Source organism: Rhinolophus sinicus, chromosome 18 (assembly GCF_057876585.1).
Source record: "Rhinolophus sinicus isolate RSI-liver-muscle chromosome 18, RSI-T2T, whole genome shotgun sequence".
NCBI classification, from domain to species: domain Eukaryota; kingdom Metazoa; phylum Chordata; class Mammalia; order Chiroptera; family Rhinolophidae; genus Rhinolophus; species Rhinolophus sinicus.
In genome coordinates this window covers 66,736,823-66,756,645 of record NC_142518.1, presented here as the reverse complement: position 1 = coordinate 66,756,645, position 19,823 = coordinate 66,736,823, and the positions used below count along the sequence as shown (strand labels likewise).

At 39.1% G+C, this 19,823-nt stretch overlaps 1 pseudogene; it reads right to left on the bottom strand.

Moving 5' to 3' along the window:
- Positions 1 to 7,049: 7,049 nt before the first annotated feature.
- On the bottom strand, positions 7,050 to 7,857 carry LOC109437422 (U2 small nuclear ribonucleoprotein B'' pseudogene; annotated as a pseudogene).
- Positions 7,858 to 19,823: the final 11,966 nt, after the last annotated feature.

Below are 19,823 nucleotides of genomic sequence, written 5' to 3'. Positions count from 1 at the left end.
AAGGACATAAAGAATAAGACATGTCCAGATGAGTAGGAGGGGCAGAGATATGAAACAAGCCACCCCCACCCCTGTGTGTGGTGGTTGAGAATCAGAAGGGATATCTCGGACTTGGAGGTCACCCCTGGAGGAGCAAGGGACTCCAGTCCCACACTGGGCTGCCAAGCCTGGTGTCCTGGTGCCATGAAGAGGAGCCCCTACAACATCTGGTTGTGAAAAATAAGGGGAATTCTGAACATCTAGGTGAAATGGAAAACTGGGGGAAACACAGACGTCCACTTAAGGGGTCTGCAAACAGACTCTCTTGCTCGCAGGCACTCACCCTGGGCTCCAGCCGAGTGATGGCGACTTGGGAGGCGACAGAGACATACAGTGAGAGACTGACTTGTGTGGCTGCAGGGCAAGAACTGGAGAGACAGTCACCACATTCCCTGTGCAGAACCCTCCTCCTGTAACGCTGGCAGGCAGGTGCTATTTTTCCTATATTGAGCCCTCCCCCACATGGCCAATTCTGAATCTGCATTGGCCTGGTGAGCTCTGCTCACTCCACCCTGGTGATTTCCTGGGACCCTACCCCACCCAACTTGTGCACTATTGAAGGCATTTTCAGCAGCAAACAGCTGGCCTCAACTCACATGCCACTAGAAGCACTTTTGCGGCCAGGAGTCAGCCCCAGCACACACTACAATCTTTCCTGGACAACACTTGGGATTCCGTGGACCCCAGGCAGGTGGCAACTAGCCTTGGTGTTCTCTGAGCCTTTTGCTAGTAGCTCTAGGCTCTGCACTGGCACCAAACAAGAATCTACATTAACTTGGTGAATACCACCCACCCCAGCCTGTTGTCTACTCCCTGAGACTCTGCCTCACCAAACTTTTGTACCATGTTTGCTCTATCAGTGGCTGAGTTTTACAGGAAGCTGGCAGGCAACAGTGGGCCTCAGGGTGCCCTGGGCTTTTTGAGGAACTATCCCAAGCATGGTATAGGTGGCAGCCATCCTCAATTCTCAATGTGACCTCTCCGATGAGTCTCTAAGTCCAGCGCAGACAGCAAACACCCGTGGATTGCTTTGTAGCACCTATCAGGTAGTCCCAGGCTGGTCACAGGCAGCAACTGACCTGGGCCTGTATTAGAGCCCCTCCCAAGAGGCACCAGAATCAACATACCTAAAACCTGGCTACAGAGTACTACCTAATTAGTCCCACAAGTGGCATACCCAAAGGGTAGTCTCAGCAGACCCCAGAAACCCTTGGGGTGAATCCTGCTTAACAGGGTGAGCCCCCTGCACAGCAGCCTGTAAACTATGGATGTGGCCAAACCCCGCAAGCAGTCAGCCTGAGGGTTAATTCCACCCACTGATGTGCCAACAGCAACCAACACTTAACTACAACAGGAGGGCACACACAACCCACACAGGGGACACATCTGCAGCACCCAGATTGGGTGACCAGGGAGACTGCACCACTGGGCAGGACACCTACTACATTAGGCCAATCTACTAAGACCAGGAGACATAACAGCTCTACCTAATATATAGAAACAAACACAGGGAGACAGCCAAAATGGGGAGACAAAGAAACATGTCCCAAATGAAAGAACAGAACAAAGCTTCAGAAAAACAACTGAAAATAGGGACAAGCAATTTACCAGATGCAGAGTTCAAAACACTGGTTATAAGGATGGCCAATGATCTCAGGGAGAACTTCAACAAAGAGATAGGAAACAAAAATGGAGATAGAAAACATAAAAATAGAACTGATAAGAAATAAAGAATAAAATAACTGAAATAAAGAATACATTAGAGGGAATCAACAGTAGACTAGATTAAGCAGAGGATTGAATCAGCGATTTAAAATGTAAGGTGGCAGAAACCACCCAATCAGAACAGCAAAAGGAAAAAAAATCCAAACAAATGAGGATAGCTTAAGGGGCCTCTGGGACAACATCAAGTGTACGAACATTTGCATCATAGGTGTACCAGAAGGAGAAGCGAGAGAGCAAGGAATGAAAAACCTATTTAAAGAAATAATGACAGAAAACTTCCATAATCTGGCAGAGAAATGGACATACAACTCCAGGAAGCTCAGAGAGCCCCAAACAAGATGAACTGAAAGAAGCCCAAATCAAGACACATCATAATTAAAATGCCAAAGGTTAAAGATAAAGAAAGAATTCTAAAAGCAGCCAGAGAAAGGCAACTATCGTGTTTCCCCGAAAATAAGACCTAGCCGGACCATCAGTTCTAATGCGTCTTTTCGAGCAAAAATTAATATAAGATCTGGTCTTATTTTACTATAATATAAGGCCCAGTCTTATAAATATAGTATAATTAATATTATATTAATATTTAGTAGTTAATTATTAATAATTAACAGTATATTAATTTTTCTCCAAAAGACGCATTAGAGCTGATGGTCCAGCTAGGTCTTATTTTCAGGGAAACACGGTAGTTACTTACAAGAGAGCTCCCATAAAACTGCCAGCTGATTTCTCAACAGAAACTTTGCAGGCCAGAAGGGATTGGCACAAAATATTCAATGTGATGAAAAGCAAGGACCCACAGCCAAGATTACCCAGAAAAGCTATCATTTAGAATTGAAGGACAGGTGAAGAGCCTCCCGGACAAGGAAAAGCTAAGGGAATTCATTGCCACAAAGCCAGGATTACAAGGAATCATAGAGGGACTTCTTCAAGATGAAAAAAAAAGAAAAGATAACAAGTGTGAATAATAAAATGGAAATAACCACATATCTATCGACAATTACTTTCAATATAAATGGATTAAATACTCCAATCAAAAGACAGTATGCCTGAATGGATAAGAAAATAAGACCCTTACATATACTACCTACCAGAGACTCACTTCAGATCAAAAGATACACACAGACTGAAAGTAAAGAAATGCAAAAGATATTTCATGAAAATGAAAAAAAAAAAAAATCTGAGTTAGCAATACTTATACCAGACAAAATAGACTTAAAAAAAAAGCTATAACAAGAGACAAAGAAGGACCAATTAATCCCACTTCTGGGTATATATATAAAAAAAACCCAAAACCCAAATTCTACTTGAAGTGGATGTGTGTTTTCATATGTTCATCGCAGTGTTGTTTATAACGGCCAAGATGTGGAGGCAGCCTCGGTGTCCATCGGTGGATGAATGGATAAAGAGGAGGTGGTACATTATTGCTCGGCCATGGAAGGGAATGGGTTCTTGTCATCTGCAGCAGCATGGATGGACCTGGAGGGTATTGTGCAGAGTGGACTATGTCAGGCAGAGAAAAACAGATGCAATGTGACTTTGCTTATAAGTAGAATCTAAATAACAAAATAAACAAGCAAACAAAACAGACACAAACTCATAGATATAGAGAACATTTTGTTGGTTGCCAGATTGGAGAGGGTTTTTGGAGTGGGTTAAAAAAGGGGAAGGGATTAAGAAGTACAAATTGGATATTATAAACTACTCATGGGGATATAGGGTATAGCATAAGGAATATAGTCAATATTATTGTAATAACTATGTATAGTGTCAGATGGGTATTAGATTTACCTGGGTGATAGATGGGAGGAGCTTGGGGGTCAGAGTGAAAAGTTGAAGGGATTAAGAAGTACAAATTGGTAGTTACAAAATAGTTTTGGGGATGTAAAGTAAAACATAGGGAATATAATCAATAATATGGTAATAACTATGTATAGTACCATTTGGATACTAGACGAGTCAGGGAGATCACTTCTTAGATTATATAAATGTCTAACCACTCTGCGGTACACCTAAAATTAATATAAAATAATATTAAATGTCAACTGTAATTGAAAAATTCAAAAGGGGGGAAAAGGTGAAAGGGAATAAGAGGTTCAAATTTCCACGTATACAACAAATAAATCGTGGGGATGTAATGTAGAGCATAGGGAATATAGTCAATAATATTGTGATAGCGTGGTACAGTGTTGGACTTATCATGGTGATCATTTGTTTAGGTATATAAATGTTGAGAAACTATTGTGCACACCTGAAACTAATATATTGTATGTCAGCTATATTTTAATAAAAATCTTTTAAAAATTGAAAGAGATAGAGCTTCACAGAGAAGAAAAAGCTAAAGGAATCCATTACCACCAACCCAATATTATAAGATATGTTTAAAGGATTCCTTTATGTAGAAGAAAGGAGAAAACGAACAAACAAATGAAGATCAAAAACATAAATAATGAAATGGCAAAGACTATGTACCTATCAATAACCACTTTACATGTAAATTGACTAAATGCTCCAATCAAAAGACATACGGTAGCTGAATGGATAAGAAAACAAGACCCATGCATATGCTGTCTACAACAGACCCACCTCAGATCAGAAGACATACATACACTGAGAGTAAAGGTATGGAAAAAGATATTTCATGCAAGTGGAAACAAGAAGAAAGCTGGAGTAGCAATACATATATCAGACAAAATAGACTTCAAAATGAAGACAAAGAGACAAAGAAGAACATTACATAATAAAGGGATCAATCCAACAAGATGACATCACCCTAGGAAACATTTATGCACCCAACATAGGAGCACCTAAATATGTAAGACAAATAATAACCAACACAAGGTCAGAGATCAACAGTAACACAATCATAGTTGGGGACTTTAACACCTCACTGACACCAATGGACAGATCTTCCAGACAGAAAATCAACATGGGAACAGTGGCCTTAAATGACATACTAGACCAGATGGATTTAATTGATATTTTTAGCTCATTTCACTCCAAAGCAGCAGAATATATATTCATTTCAAGTGCACATGGAACATTTTCCAAGATAGACCACATATTAGGCCACAAACAAGACTCAATAAATTTAAGAAGATTGAAATTATATCAAGTATCTTCTCTGACCACAATAGTATGAAACTAGAAATCAATTACAAGAAAAAAACTGAAAAATGCAGAAACAGATGGAGGTGAAATAACATGCTACTAAATAATGAATGGGTCAACAATGAGATCAAGGAAGATATTAAAAAGTACCTTGAGATAAACTAAAATGAAAATACAATGATCCAAAAATCTATTGAACACAGCAAAAGCAGTCCTAAGAGGGAAATTCATAGCAATTTAGGCCTACCTAAAGAAACAAGAAAAATCTCAAATAAACAGTCTAACTTTATGCCCAAGGTATCTGGAAAAAGAATAGCAAATGAAGCCCAAAGTGAGTACAAGGAAGGAAATTATAAAGATGAGAGTGAAAATAAATGAAATAGAGGCTAAAAAAGAATACAAGAAATCAATGAAACCAAGAGCTGGTTTTTCTTAAAAATATAAACTAAGTTGACAAAACTTTAACAGACTCATCAAGAATAAAAAAAGATTGGACTCAAATAAATGAAATCAGAAAACAAAGAGGAGAAGTGACAGCCCACACCACAGAAATACAACAAATTTTAAGAAAATACTACAAGTAACTACACACCAACAAATTGGACAATCTGGAGAAAATGGATAAATTCCTAGAAGCATATAATCTTCCAAGGCTAAATCAAGAAAAAACAGAAAATCTGAACAGAATGATTACCACCAAGGAAATCGAATTATTAATCAACAAGCTCCCAACAAACAAAAGTCCAGGACCAGATGGCTTCACAGGTGAATTTTACCAAACATTCAAGAAAGAATTAACACCTATCCTTCTCAAACTATTGCAAAAAATTCAAGAGGAGGGAAGGCTCACAAGCTCTTTTTACAAGGCCACCATTACCCTAATTGCAAAACTTGACAAAGACATTACACAAAAAGAAAACTATAGGCAGATATCCCTGATGAACATAGATGCAAAACTCCTCAACAAAATATTAGCAAACTAAATTCAGCAATACATTAAAAAGATCATACACCATGATCATGTGGGATTCATTCCTGGTATGCAAATCAAAGAACTTGATACATCACATAAACATAATAAAAATAAAAATCGTATGGTCATATCAATAGATGCAGAAGAAGCATTTGACAAAAATCCAGCATCCATTTATGATAAAAACTCTCAGCAAAGTGGGAATAGAGGGAACATATCTCAACATAATAAAGGCCATATACACAAACCTGCAGCTAATTTCATACTCAATGGGAAAAAGCTAAAAGCATTCTCCCTAAGATCAGGAACAGGACAAGGATGACCATTTTCACCACTTTTACTCAACATAGTTCTGGAAGTCCTAGCCACAGCAATCAGACACGAGAAAGAAATAATAGACATCCAAATGGGAAAGGAAGAAATAAAACTGTCATTATTTTCAGATAACATATTAGTTTGGTGCAAAAGTAATTATGGTTTAAAAGGTTAAAAATAATTGCAAAATCCGCAATTACTTTTGCACCAACCTAATACTATATGAAGAGAACTGAAAAGAATCCACCAGAAACTATTAGAACTAATCAATGAATTTAGTAAAGTAGTAGGGTACAAAATTAATATTCAGAAATCGGTTGTATTTTATACACCAATAATGAACTATCGGAAAGAGAAATTAAGAAAACAATCCCATTTGCAATTGCATCAAAAATAATAAAACATATAGGAATAAATTTAACCAAGGAAGTAAAAGGCATGTACTTTGAAGATTATGAGACATTGAAGGGAGAAATTAAAGAAGATATAAATAAATGAAAACATATACTGTGCTCATGGATAGGAAGAATTAGTATAGTTAAAAATGTCCATACTACCCAAAGCAATATATACCAGGGGTGTGAAAAAAATGTATACAAGTGGACACTTTAGTCAAAGTTGCTCAAGCAGTAGTTTGCCGTAATCAGAAGTGTCTGAACACTGACGGTAACCACTTTGAGTATCTCTTGTAATTGCAGAAGTCAAACGTGACTTGTATTCATATTTTCTTAACGGTATATATTGAGTATTACAATTTTAATAGTGTTTTCCTTTTTTTATAGAGTACAAATAAAAGTTTATTGTACAAAATTAAGGCCTTCACATTTCATAGTTCACTAAGGTAATTTTTTAAAAACCTGAACAAAAGTTTCACTTTTACTACCCCCCACCCCCAACTATTAAAATGGCCTGACCAAATGTTATCAAAACAAACAGTATAAATAACACCAAGTCCTTTAAAGACAACTATCCCAAATGCTATTTCTTGGCATAGGTGATCTTCATGGCATGGGATGGTGTGATCTTAAATCCTTGTAAAGCATCCCTGGCAGCTCCAGTCTGTCCATCATTTTCAAATTCAACAAATGCAATGTCATGCCTCCCAGGTTCCAAACGTACTTCCTTAAAACCAGGGAATTGATTAAACAGCATGGAAAACATCATCTCATTAGTCTCTTCCGGTAAATTATTGAGGAATAAAATGTAGTTTGGAGGGTAATCAGGGACCTGAGGATTTGGTGTAGCATTTCCTTGGGTATTAGCTGAATTTGGTGTTCCCTGACCAGGCTTTTTATTTGCAGTCATTGCTGTTTGTTCCACAGTTTTGGCTTTTTTCTTTTCTTTCTTCTTTTCTTTGTCAGCAAAAGTGCCACGCATTTTGGATATTATGTCAGAATCTGTTTTTGCATACTGGATTCGCATTGGTTTACCATAAAATGGAAATCCCTGCAACTGTCTCAGGGCATTCGTAGATGAGCCCAGTTCTTTAAATATAACAAAGGCTTGTACCCTCATCTTCATGGTCTTTAAAACCACAATATCTGCCATGTGGCCAAATTGAGAAAGCAGGGCATACAGGGATCTCTTCAATTCTTTTTTAATGTTGTCATTCATATTGTTGATATAAATTGTATGATTTGGTCGGATATCCATGTTTTGGGTTAAACTGTTCAAACAGCCTGAGGCCAGCGCGTGGCCAGTAAGAACACCAGTTTTTTCCTTTTTTAAAATGTGTATACTTTTTTTTTTTGGCACCCTCTGTAGATTCAGTGCAATCCCTATCAAAATACCAATGGCATTTTCCACAGAACTAGAACAAATAATCCTAAAATTTATGTGGAACCATAAAAGACCCCAGATAGCCTAGGTGCTCTACACACTGTGCTCAGGCTCATAACCCTATGAGCCTCCTTTACCCCACTCAGGTTCTAACACCCCTTGCTTGGCTCACACCAAATGGCGTTCAGACTGAATTACTTAAGAATGGGAGGAAAGAGGAAGAGCATCAATAGAGTTTTCTAATGCTTCGGTGAAGGGACTCTCCTATGTGTCTTCCCAATAGGTATGGTACGGGGTAGCTAAGCAGTTTGCAAGTAGACCCATTCCACTATATCCATTTCCCTGAACCTTTGGACTTCTTTTTCTGTAGGATGTCAGAGAAGTCCATGCAGCTTGATTTCAGTGACTGAAGGCCATCGTTGATTCCAGGCTTTGATTAGCCAATTTAACAGAGCATTACAATACATCTTAATGCTTGAGTCAACACTTTAAATTTTGAATTCCGGGTGAGTATACCTGTATCAATGACTTCTACCTTATCAAGTCTTATATTTCTTCCCCCTTGGTCAACACCCTTAGAACTCACTCCCATACATGCTTCCTGTTGCTCCTGTCAATACAGACTGGTGAGGTCTTTTGAGTCTTTTGAGGTGTCGGCTGTCTCTCTTAGATTAGGCCTTGTACCTCTCTAATTTGTGCAATGTTGGACTCTAATTCTCTTTATAGGCCTCTCTTTATGGAGCAGATGAGAATGTGGATCCAGAGGCTAAACACTAGCTTGTCTGGCAAATGCCCTAGGAGCATTTATTGAAAGGATTGTATGCAGAGGAGACATGGTTCCCTGGGTGTGTTATGTGTGTGTGTGGCAGAGGGGAAATCAGGGAATACTGCCTAGCTTCACAGAAAGTGAGGACTCTAAAAGCTATGCATATTTTATATTAATCAATTATCTCTTTATCTACTTTCCTTTCCTTGATGGTGAGTATTGGTGTTGGCTAATGTGATAATTTAGGTTCCAGATAAGAATATAATTGATCAGTATCACCTCATGATAGTGATATGGTTGCTCATAGAATATTGTGTCTCCTCTATGTTGGAGATGAAAGTTATTCTTTTGCACAAAGGACAGGAATGGCCTCTGAGTGACAAAAGGGGTAGAGTGTGCTGATTATTCTCCCCACCCCCAACCGCATCTAATTTCTATTCTTCCTTGCTCCACTCTCTGTCCTAAGAGGTGTACCCCTGCAGGCTGTATATTTGTGGCTCCCTTGCCTGATGGCTTGTAGTTGGGTTTGGTAAAGGGATAGAAATGGTAAGCGATCAGATAGTGGGAAGAGAGGGGGGGTTAGAGCATTTCTTCCCCACTCCCTCCCTCTTCTGGCACTACATCTCTGGCAGTAGCTGCATCCCTGCACAAGTAGAGCACCTGCTGGGCTCCTTCACTTTCGTGGTTCCAGCACTCACTGGACTCTGGTAACTCTATTACTTTGAGCCCTTGGCTCTAGGGATGGTAATGGTTTATTACTCATACTTCACTATCCCTTGTTATTTCTTGTAACCCTGCCCACTCACTGAAAATAGTCTTTTCACAAACTCTATTCATCTAAACCATCTGGAGTGAATTATTTTCCTGCCGAAGCCCTGCTGATAAAGTCTGTTCATATCTTCATCCTTTGCCTTATCTCCCTGATTTTAAAGAACAGTGATACTGGAAGTGGAAAACTCCCCACTTGGGTGTTTTTCTGTACACTATCTGGGCTGTTCTACAGTGCTTGGAGATAGAGCACCAGGGAAATAAAAATGACTCATCGAGAAAGCTTACCTTTAAATAAAAAAGAAGTCTAAAAATTTACACAAGTGACACGTGGTCTTGATGGCAATTTTAGGAAACCACAAAGAGAAAATAAAAATCTCCAGTAATCCTCCTCCACAGAAATAACCATTTTAACATTTTGATGAATATCCTTTTTAACAAAGTTGTACACTTCTTTAAAGCATCCACAAGTGGGTACTAGACTTATCAAGGAGATCACTTCATAAATTATATTAATGTCTAACCACTACACTGTATACCTCAAACTAATATAAAATAATATTGAATGTCAACTCTAATTGAAAAACAAAACAAAACAAAACAAAAACATCCACAATTCCTGAAGCAGTACCAACTTGAATTCTTGGGCTTCTGGAATTTTCACAACTTTCCCCAACTGTGGTAGTGAATACAAAGCAGGAGCAATTGAAGAAAAGAGAAGCACAGAGGAAGAGGAAGCAGACTTCTCATGGTTTCAGAGTTCAGTCCCTTTCTGGACTGTCATATTTGATGCACTGGATTGACCCCACCCACAGTAAGTCCTGCTGGACTGGGTTGGGCTTGTGTGCTCTCTGGGAGGGGCTGCCTTCTCCAGTTCTCACACTCGGAAGAATCTAAGCCAGAGCATGGGTAAATAAGCCACAGTTGCAGAGCTGGCTGCCCTGCACAAACCTCCTTTGCAATACTACATGGAAACCTCTGGAGCCTAAGGCAGCCCAGAGAGAGAAGTTAAGACCCAATTAATCCTCTGGCAGTCCTGGAAAGGTTAATCCTAAATGGCCTGCAGACACACATGCTTTCCCATAGGGCAGAAACTAATCTTATTATGAGTAATAACTTCAGTCTTCAGAATTAGAACTTATTTTTTAGATGCCACGATCATTTTTTCCCCCTCAGAATCCTAAGAGCCAAAAATTTCTGCCATTTAGTTCCTGTGTCTCCTCAAAAGAAATGACACTATTATGTATGTCTAGAACATCTTGTCCCTATCCCCTGTATTTGATTTTTCCATTGTCCAGTGTTACACTGACCTCGAATGATCAACCCTTGTGACATCAAGTTTATAAATTAAGCGGGAAAAATAGACCCCAGAGAGGGGCAATCTGACAGGCAGGGCTGTACACAGAGTGGAAGCTACTCTGAGCTAGCTGATTCATGCCGATGCAAAGCTTTTCTTCCTTGGGGAATGACCCATCTGATTATTTGTCTCACTACTTCAGAGCAACTGAAGCATCAACTTTCTACCAGTTTGCTCCTCTGGATAGTTACCAGTAGCAATAGAAGGATAGAATTTGGACCTCACCCTTCAAGCTTGTTTTTTCTTTCTTGTTCTATTATTCTTCAAGCCTCCAGTTTCACTGTAACATGATCCTGTTGTGAGTCTCCTTTTTTGAAATAAAGAAAGATACATGTGAAAAATTTATCACAAGCCAATTATAGGACTTAGAGTGCAGAGAGAACCAATCTTATTTAAAAAAGAATACTGGGGCTGGCGCGGTGGCTCAGGTGGTTGGAGCACAGTGCTCCTAACACCAAGGTCACCAGTTCCATTCCCACATGGGCCAGTGAGCTGCACCCTCTACAGCTAAGATTGTGAACAATGGCTCTCCCTGGAGCTGAGCTGCCGTGAGCAGCCAGAGGTTGGCGTGAGCTGCCAAGTAGCTGGCAGCCATTGTGAGTGGCCAGCAGCTGGCAAGAGCTGCTGTGAGCTGCTGTGAGTGGCCGACAGAGGACCAGCTACCAACTGCCTCAGCTGGGATGTGTGTGGGGGGAGCGCAAGGCTCATAATACCAGCATGGGCCAGGGAGCTGTGTCCTACACAACTAGACTGAGAAACAACGGCTTGAATCGGAGTGGTGGTGGTGGGGGGAGGCGGAAGAAGGGGTTAAAAAAGACTGTTTCACTTATATGTGGGATCTAAATAACAAAGTAAACCAACAAACAAAACAGATACAGACTCATAGATATGGAGAACAAACTAATGGTTGCTGGAGGGCAGGAGTGTTAGGGGACTGGGTGAAAAAAGTGAAGGCATTAAGAAGTACAAATGGGTAGTTACAAAATAGTCATGGGGATGTAGGGAACAGTGTAAAGAATACAGTCAATAATATTGTAATAACTATGTATGGTATCAGGTGGGCACTAGATTTATCGGGGCGATCACTTCATAAGTTATATAAATGTCTAACTACTATGTTGTACACCTGAAATGAATAAAAATAATATTGAATGTGAATGGTAATGGGAAAAAAAGAGAGGAAAGAACACTGCTTTTCACTTTAATTCTGCTAGTCAAATGCCTCTCTTTTGGAAATCTTGTTGCACCTTTTCAATTCATGCTGAGGTGAGATAGTTGCAAGTTTACTGAGCTTCAAATGGAAAGAATATCTGAGAAGGGTGGACTTTTAGTAAACTTTTCTGTTTGTTCAAAATGAATGCCAGGACTCAACAAATGTGCTGAGGCTTCCTAGTAACCACCTGTACATCTAATTGCAGTTTATTTTTGTCAGGCGTTATTCTCATATACCTTTTGCTACATATTAAGAACAGCCTCATGCTTGTCAAGCAGAAGCACAAGAAGAATTGCAAAGAGAATTTTAGGAGAAGGAGGCAGGGATTAAACCCATGTGAAGAGATGTGCAGATATTTTCTCCTTGTAAGTCTGAAGAGAGATAAATTTGGACCTGCATTATCAAAAAGTAATGGCAATGGCAAGATAGGTGGAGATGCAGCCTCAAGATCTTTGAAGATGAAACTTGTGATATTAGAATGGGTATAAGAGCGTGAGGGAAAGGCTAGTAACGCAGGTTGTGGTGTGCAATGGTCAGACTATATGCTACAGCATCAGCACAAACTGCCCTTTGCGTTGGGGCGACTGTTGACAACTGAGTAATTGAGGCATTATATGGCAGGTATAATCCTATTACAATGGCCATCATTCATACCTATGAAACATTATATATGGTGCCAGAGCAGCCTTTAATGGTGTTCTTAATAACAGCAGAAAAGTTGCATGATCCATGCTTTCCTCTGATTCTGGCCCATGAAATAGTTACTCTCTGTAAGGGAAGGATTAGTTTAGTAATAATATAACAAGTTGTATAAAAAGAAATCCTGTGATTGTCTTCTGGAATATTGAGATTGTTTCCCACTCTGCAGAATGGGTGGAAGGGAATACTGATGAAAAAGAACCTCGAGGGAATATAAAGGGTAGAAGCACTTTTGGGAAGAGGAAAAGGCAGACGAATCCTAGGGACCTTTGGCTAGGGAATGGGTTTGGTCCTGAGAAGGGACCCTGAAGTTGTATATTAGAAAGGCCTACCTGTGGGATATTTTACATCTGTCACAGCCTGTTATTACCATAGTCAACTTTTATCATTTTGCAGATGAAAAACCAAAGAATAGTGAGGTAAATGCCACATTTTATCAAATACACATGATTAATTTAATGAGTTCATATCTTTTGATTCCCAGGCTAGACACGATCCTATTGGACTATAGTGCCCCCAAATGGAAATGTACCAAAGGAAGATGAGTCCTACTCAAGTGTGAAGAATCAAACAAAGGGTCAACTGGTCTTAGAGTGGATGCTAAACTACTTTTTGTGTTTTTAAGTTTGACGGAAGGAAAAAAATTGTTGAAAGCATTGGAAGATATCTTCTGCCTTGAGAACTTCATTTTTACGTACCTTGAGTACTGAATCATCCTAGCATGGTGTAATAGAAAAGCATTGGATTTAAGTACTTGTTTCTTTTCTTTTTTTAATTAAAGTTTATTGGGGCGACAATTGTTAGTAAAGTTACATAGATTTCAGGTGTACAATTCTGTAATACATCATCTATAAATCCCATTGTGTGTTCACCACCCAGAGTCAGTTCTCCTTCCATCAACATATATTTGAACCCTCTTACCCTCATCTCCCACCCCCACCCCCCTTACCGTCTGGTAACCACTAAACGATTGTCTGTCTATGAGTTTTTGTTTGTCATTTGTTTGTCTTGTTCTTTTGTTGGTTTTGGTTCATATACCACATATCAGTGAAATCATATGGTTCTCTGCTTTTTCTGTCTGACTAATTTCACTTAGCTTCACCTAACATTAATGTGTTATCTAACTTCTTGAGCCACAATTTCCTCATCTGTAAAATGGAGATAATTACAGTACCTAATTTACAGTGCTATTGTGAGGATTAAAAGAAATAACGCATGTAAAGCACTTTATACAGTGTTTGTCATATAGAAATAGCTCAGAAGTGTTCATTAATCTTTCCTTTTCCACTTGTACAGAAGTTTGTCTAGTATACTTAGCTTGAGTAGAAAAATGGTGGCTCTAAAGAGTCTGAGTTCAGTTAAAGTCCTTTGAGCCATTTGTAGAATGGCCCATCTCTCTGTAAGTGAACATTTTCCCAAATATGGGTTTTAGCTCATCTAGCAAAACCCCAGCCCACAAGAACTTTATCTTTATGACTCCTTTTTCCTCCTCATCATTATCTTAGACCCCAGAAGACAGGACAGAATTTCACAGGCAGCTTAGTAATTCAGCGTGAAAGTTCACCATAGCTGAGGGGCTTTGCTTGCCCTCAGACAGGGTTTCTCAGCCTTGGCATTATTGATGGTTTCACTTGAATACTTTATTGTGTGTATGTGTGTGTGTGTGTGGGGGGGGCCTGTACTGTGCACTATAGGATGCTTAGCAGCATCCCTGCCCTCTACTCAGTAGATGTCAATAGCATCCCACCCCTTCCCAGAGTTATGACAACCAAAACTGTCTCCAGACATTGCCAAATGTTCCCTGAGGAGAGGGGCAACATTGTTCCTGGTTAAGAACCAGCCCAAAGAGAAACTAATCTGCTAGCTGTTTTAGCACATAAACATCCTGTAGGAGTAGACTAAGGAAATCTTTAGGAATGATTGGAAATTCAAAGGGTAAGTATGAGTGCGAGAAAGAAGACTTCAGGCAGAGGAATACACTGGATTTTGAAAGAGAACCTATTTTATATGCCAGGCTTCATGGGCACAGATTAATAAGACATAGGTCCTGCTCTCAAGGAGCTCACATTTCAGAGGGAGGGGCAGCCACTTAAACAATGAGAATGTGGTGAAATGAGTGCTACGTCAAAAATATATAAATGGTGCTATTGGACAATGGGGGCACACAGAAGGGTGACCCATATTAGCATGGTGCAGGGAAGGCTTTCCAGAAAAGATCACATTTGGGCTGAAAAATGAGTAAGGATTAGCCTGGAGGAAACAAAGGGAGGATTGAAGAGACATTAGAGAATTTGGAGTTTGAAAGAAGTGCAAATCTTTTTGATTGGCTGGAAGAGGAGTACTCAAGAACAAGAGTGGTGAAAGAGATGGCTTGTAAATAGGTAGGAAGCAGGTCAGTCCTTCTATGCCACATAAAAGACTCAATTCTAAGAACTATCAAGAGCCATTAAGTTTCTCCATGATCCTGTTTGGATTTAGGGAAGATTACTTTAGCAGCAGTGTGGAAAATAGATTAGAAGTAGGGTGACCAGCCAGGAGGTTATTGTTGTAGGCCAGGTGAGAGATGCTTATGGCCTGAGTTAGGATAGTGGCAGTGGGAAGGAATTTATAATAATTTAATTCACAGGCATTAAAATGTTCAACCATTTAAAATTGACATTTTTATCTCACTTTCAATTTAAAGCATCTCATCCAGCCCCCAACCTCCAGTGCAGTTTGACTAGAGAACCACAGATCTCTAATGAAGGAAAGTGACTTGGTTTTTTCTTTCATTCTCCTTGCTCCACCTCCTTCCCTACTTGTTATGCTGCTTCTGACTCCTCCAGCTTTCAGGGGTGGGGTGGATAAGGAGAGGAAATTTTAAAGGGACTGTGAGAAGCTTAATTGACTGGGGCCAGTATAATCTGGCTATCAATACCCTTTGTGAGGTAGAGGCCCAAATACTGCCCTTTTGTGTGATGTGCTTTTGTGGTTTCTTCAGGGACCACATCCACTCCCTATCCCTCTACTGGGCACCTCTTCCTTATACCATTCCTGATGGGAGCAATGTACCCTCTAACTATCTTCCCCCTTGGGCACACAATTTTCTTCTCATGGGATCTTCATCTTTCTGTTGGAGTTGCTGGCTACAGTCAGAGGAAACTAACTGGCCCAGAGAAAACCTGGTCCCTTTTTCTTTGCCTTGCCATTGTGAACAACTTCAGTGAGCCTTCTGCTTTCAGATTTCTTCAGGTAAAAGTCAAGCACAAGTGTCTATCTTCTCTAGACACCAGAGGACACATGTGAGGTTCTACCATGAACTCTTCCTGCTTCAGTGGCAACACAGGTAAGGCCTGTAAATTTCTGTAGTGCAGCAAAACTCCGGCCTGGGAGTAAGAGTCCAGTCTCTCCTCTTGAAAGGTTTAACTGGGACCTTTTTGCTTGGTTTGAGCAGGGGAACCATAGCACTTTCTACTCTTATGATTTTCCTTCAAAAATCCTCTTTCATTTTCTTTAATTGATCTCTAGATTTTCCTCATGTAGACTGGAGTTGAATGGTGAGGAATGATAATTGAAATACCAGTTTGGTTACCTCTTAGCAAGTACTAGTTGATATATTTATTTATTGCTGATAGGCAACATAGAGTGCTAGTTAAGAACCTGAACTCTGGAACCATACTTTCTGGCTTTAAATCCTGACTTAACCATTTGACCTCCCTGTGCCTCAGTTTCTTTATTTGTAAAATAAGGATAATAATAGAATCTACATCATAGGATTTTTGTGAGGACTAAATGTGTGTATATCTTAGATTAATACCTTAAAACAGTATGTAGAATAATAGTGCTGTGCATTTTTACTGTTATGTGATTAGTGCCATTGCTTATTTTTCATTGACTTAGAGTGTAAGCTCCATGCATGCAAGATCTTGTTTGTTTGTTTGTTTACTGCTGCATTTCCAGCTCTTAAAGATAGTGCATATAACAGGCACTAGGAAATGTTAGAGCCCTTAGGCTTCTTCTGAATAAATTAAAGTGAAATTTAAGCTTTAAATGTTAAGGTGTGGGCAGGGAAAGTAGGGTCAGAGGAGGTTAAGCAACATATAGCCAGAGAGATAGGAGAACCAGGAGGCTGTGACTTCAGAAACCGGAAAGGAGACTTTAACAAGGAAGGAATGGACAACAGCATCGAATATCGCTAGAGTGTCAAAGAAAAATATAACTGAAATATGGTCATTGCATTTTGTAGCAAGAAGCCCCTATCTTTTTGCTTTCATATTCTGGTAAGTAATGGTTCTCTTTGCCCTAGGGGTGCTTTTATTAGAATGGATGACCACTCAGAATAAGTCTTGGAATAGGTCTTAAAAGTTTTCAGCTTAAAAGTTACCAACTTGCAAAGAACAAACCGGTCCTGCACTTACTTAGTTTTGGCCATAACCACAAAGGATCCATCTTTAATACAATTCACTACACTTTTCCCAACCCAAACTCTCCTCTTGAATCAAACAACAAAACCTGCTATTGACATGTGCGTACAACTCCATGCCACTTCCCATCCTAAAAATGTTCTTCTTCCTTCCCCTTACCTACCCTGTCTTTTCAAGGATATAAATAGAATATATAAAGAAGTCCTACAACTCAATAATAAAATGGCAAATAACTTAAAATAGACAAAGGATTTGAATAGGCATTTCTTCAAAGAAGATAAACTAATGGCTAATAAGTACATGAAAAGATGATGAACATCATTAGTTGTTAGGGAAATGCAAATCAACACTGCAATGAGATACCACTTCACACCCACTGGTATGTCTATAATAATAATTAAAAAAACTAACAATAATAACAAGTGTTGGTGAGGATGTGGAGAAATTGGAACTCTCATACATTTCTGGTGGGAATGTAAAATGGTGCAGCCACTTTGGAAAGCAGTCTGGCAGTTCCTCAAAAGGTTAAACATAGAGTTATCATATGACACAGCAATTCCCTCCTAGGTAAACACACAAGAGATCTGAAAACATGTTTTAAAAAAACCTTATATATGAATGTTTACATCAGCATTATTCATTAATAGCCAAATGTGCAAACAACCCAAATGTCCATCAACAGGTGAATGGATAAGCAAAATGTGACATATTCATACAGTGGGGTACTATTTAGCCATAAAAAAGAATGAAGAATGATTTGGATGATGTCACCAAAAATGATGGAGTAGAGGACTCCAGGGCTCCTCAAAAGGCTGTAATTATCTACTGAATAAATTCCAAATTCTTCAACATGACTCACAAGGCCTCTAAAATTCTAATCCCTACTCATCTATTATGAGGGCAATTATGTCTCCCTCCCTAAAATTTATATATTGAAGTCCTAACCTGCAGTGTTTCTGAATGTGTCCTAAGTTGGAAATAGGATCACTGAAGATGTAATTAGTTAAGATGAGGTCATTAGGGTGGGCCCTAATGCAATATAACTGGTGTCCTTATAAAAAGGGGAAATTTGCCAAACTACCAAGGGCATTTTTCACAGAAATAGAAAATATAATCCTAAAATTTATGTGGAACCATGAAGGACCCCGAATAGCCACGGCAATCTTGACAAATAAGAAGGAAGTGGGAGGTATTACGATACCTGACATCAAATCATATTACAAGGCTACAGTAATCCAAACAGCATGGTACTGGCATAAAAACAGATACATTGATCAATGGAACAGAATAGAGAGCCCGGAAGTAAATCCATACCTATATGGTCATTTAACCTACCAATGTTTCCCCCCAAATAAGACCAGATCTTATATTAATTTTTGCTCCAAAAGACACATTAGAACTTATGTTCAGGGGATGTCATCCTGAAAAAAAATCATGCTGGGGCTTATTTTCCAGTTAGGTCTTATTTTGGGGGAAACATGGTATGACAATGGAAGCAATAATTTGCATTGGGGTAAAGACAGTCTATTTAATAAATGGTGCTGGGAAATCTGGACAGACACATGCGAAAAAATGAAGTTGGACCACCTCCTTATGCCATAAATGAGAATAAATTCAAAATGGATTAGAGACTTAAATGTAAGATCTGAAACCATAAAACTCCTAGAAGAAAATATAGGAAGAAAATTTGCAGACATTACCCTTAGCAATATTTTCACTGATATATCCCCTCGGGCAACAGAAGTAAGAAAAAAAATAAACATATGGGATTACATTGAACTAAGAAGTTTTTTCATAGCAAAGGAAACCATCAATAAAACAAAAAGGCATCCTACTGAATGAGAGACGATATTTGTCAATGGTACATCTGATAAGGGGTTAATATCCAAAATTTATAAAAAACTCATTCAATTCAACACCAAACAAACAAACAAAAACAACAACAACAAAAAAACACAACGCAATTAAAAAATGGGCAGAGGACATGAAGAGACATTTTTCTAAAGAGGACATACAGATAGCTAACAGACATGTGAAAAAATGCTCAAACCCACTAATTATTAGAGAAATGCAAATAAAAAGAACAATGAGATACCACCTCACTCCAGTCAGAATGGGTAGCATCAATAAATCAACAAACAACAAGTTCTGGTGAGGATGTGGAGAAAAGGGAACCCTCATGCACCGTTGGTGGGATTGCAGATTGGTGCAGACACTATGGAAATCAGTATGGAGGTACCTCAAAAAACTGGAAATGGAACTACCTTATGATCCAGCAATTCCACTCCTAGGTATCTATCCAGAGAAATCCAAAATGCTAATTCAAAAAAATTTATGCACCCATATGTTTATTGCAGTGCTTCTCACAATAGCCAACACGTGGAAAGAACCAAAATGCCCATCAGTAGATGACTGGATTAAGAAACTGTGGTACATTTATCCAATGGAGTATTACTCCGCCATAAAGAAGAATGAAATCTTACCGTTTGCCACGATATGGCTGGACCTAGAAAACATTATGCTAAGTGAACCAAGTCAGACGGAGAAAGAGAAATACTATATGATTTCACATATATTTGGAATCTAAAGAATAGAATAAATGAACAAACTAATCAGAAACAGTCTCAGAGATATAGAGCAAAACTGAGGTTTGCTAGATGGGAGATGGGGTGGGGATG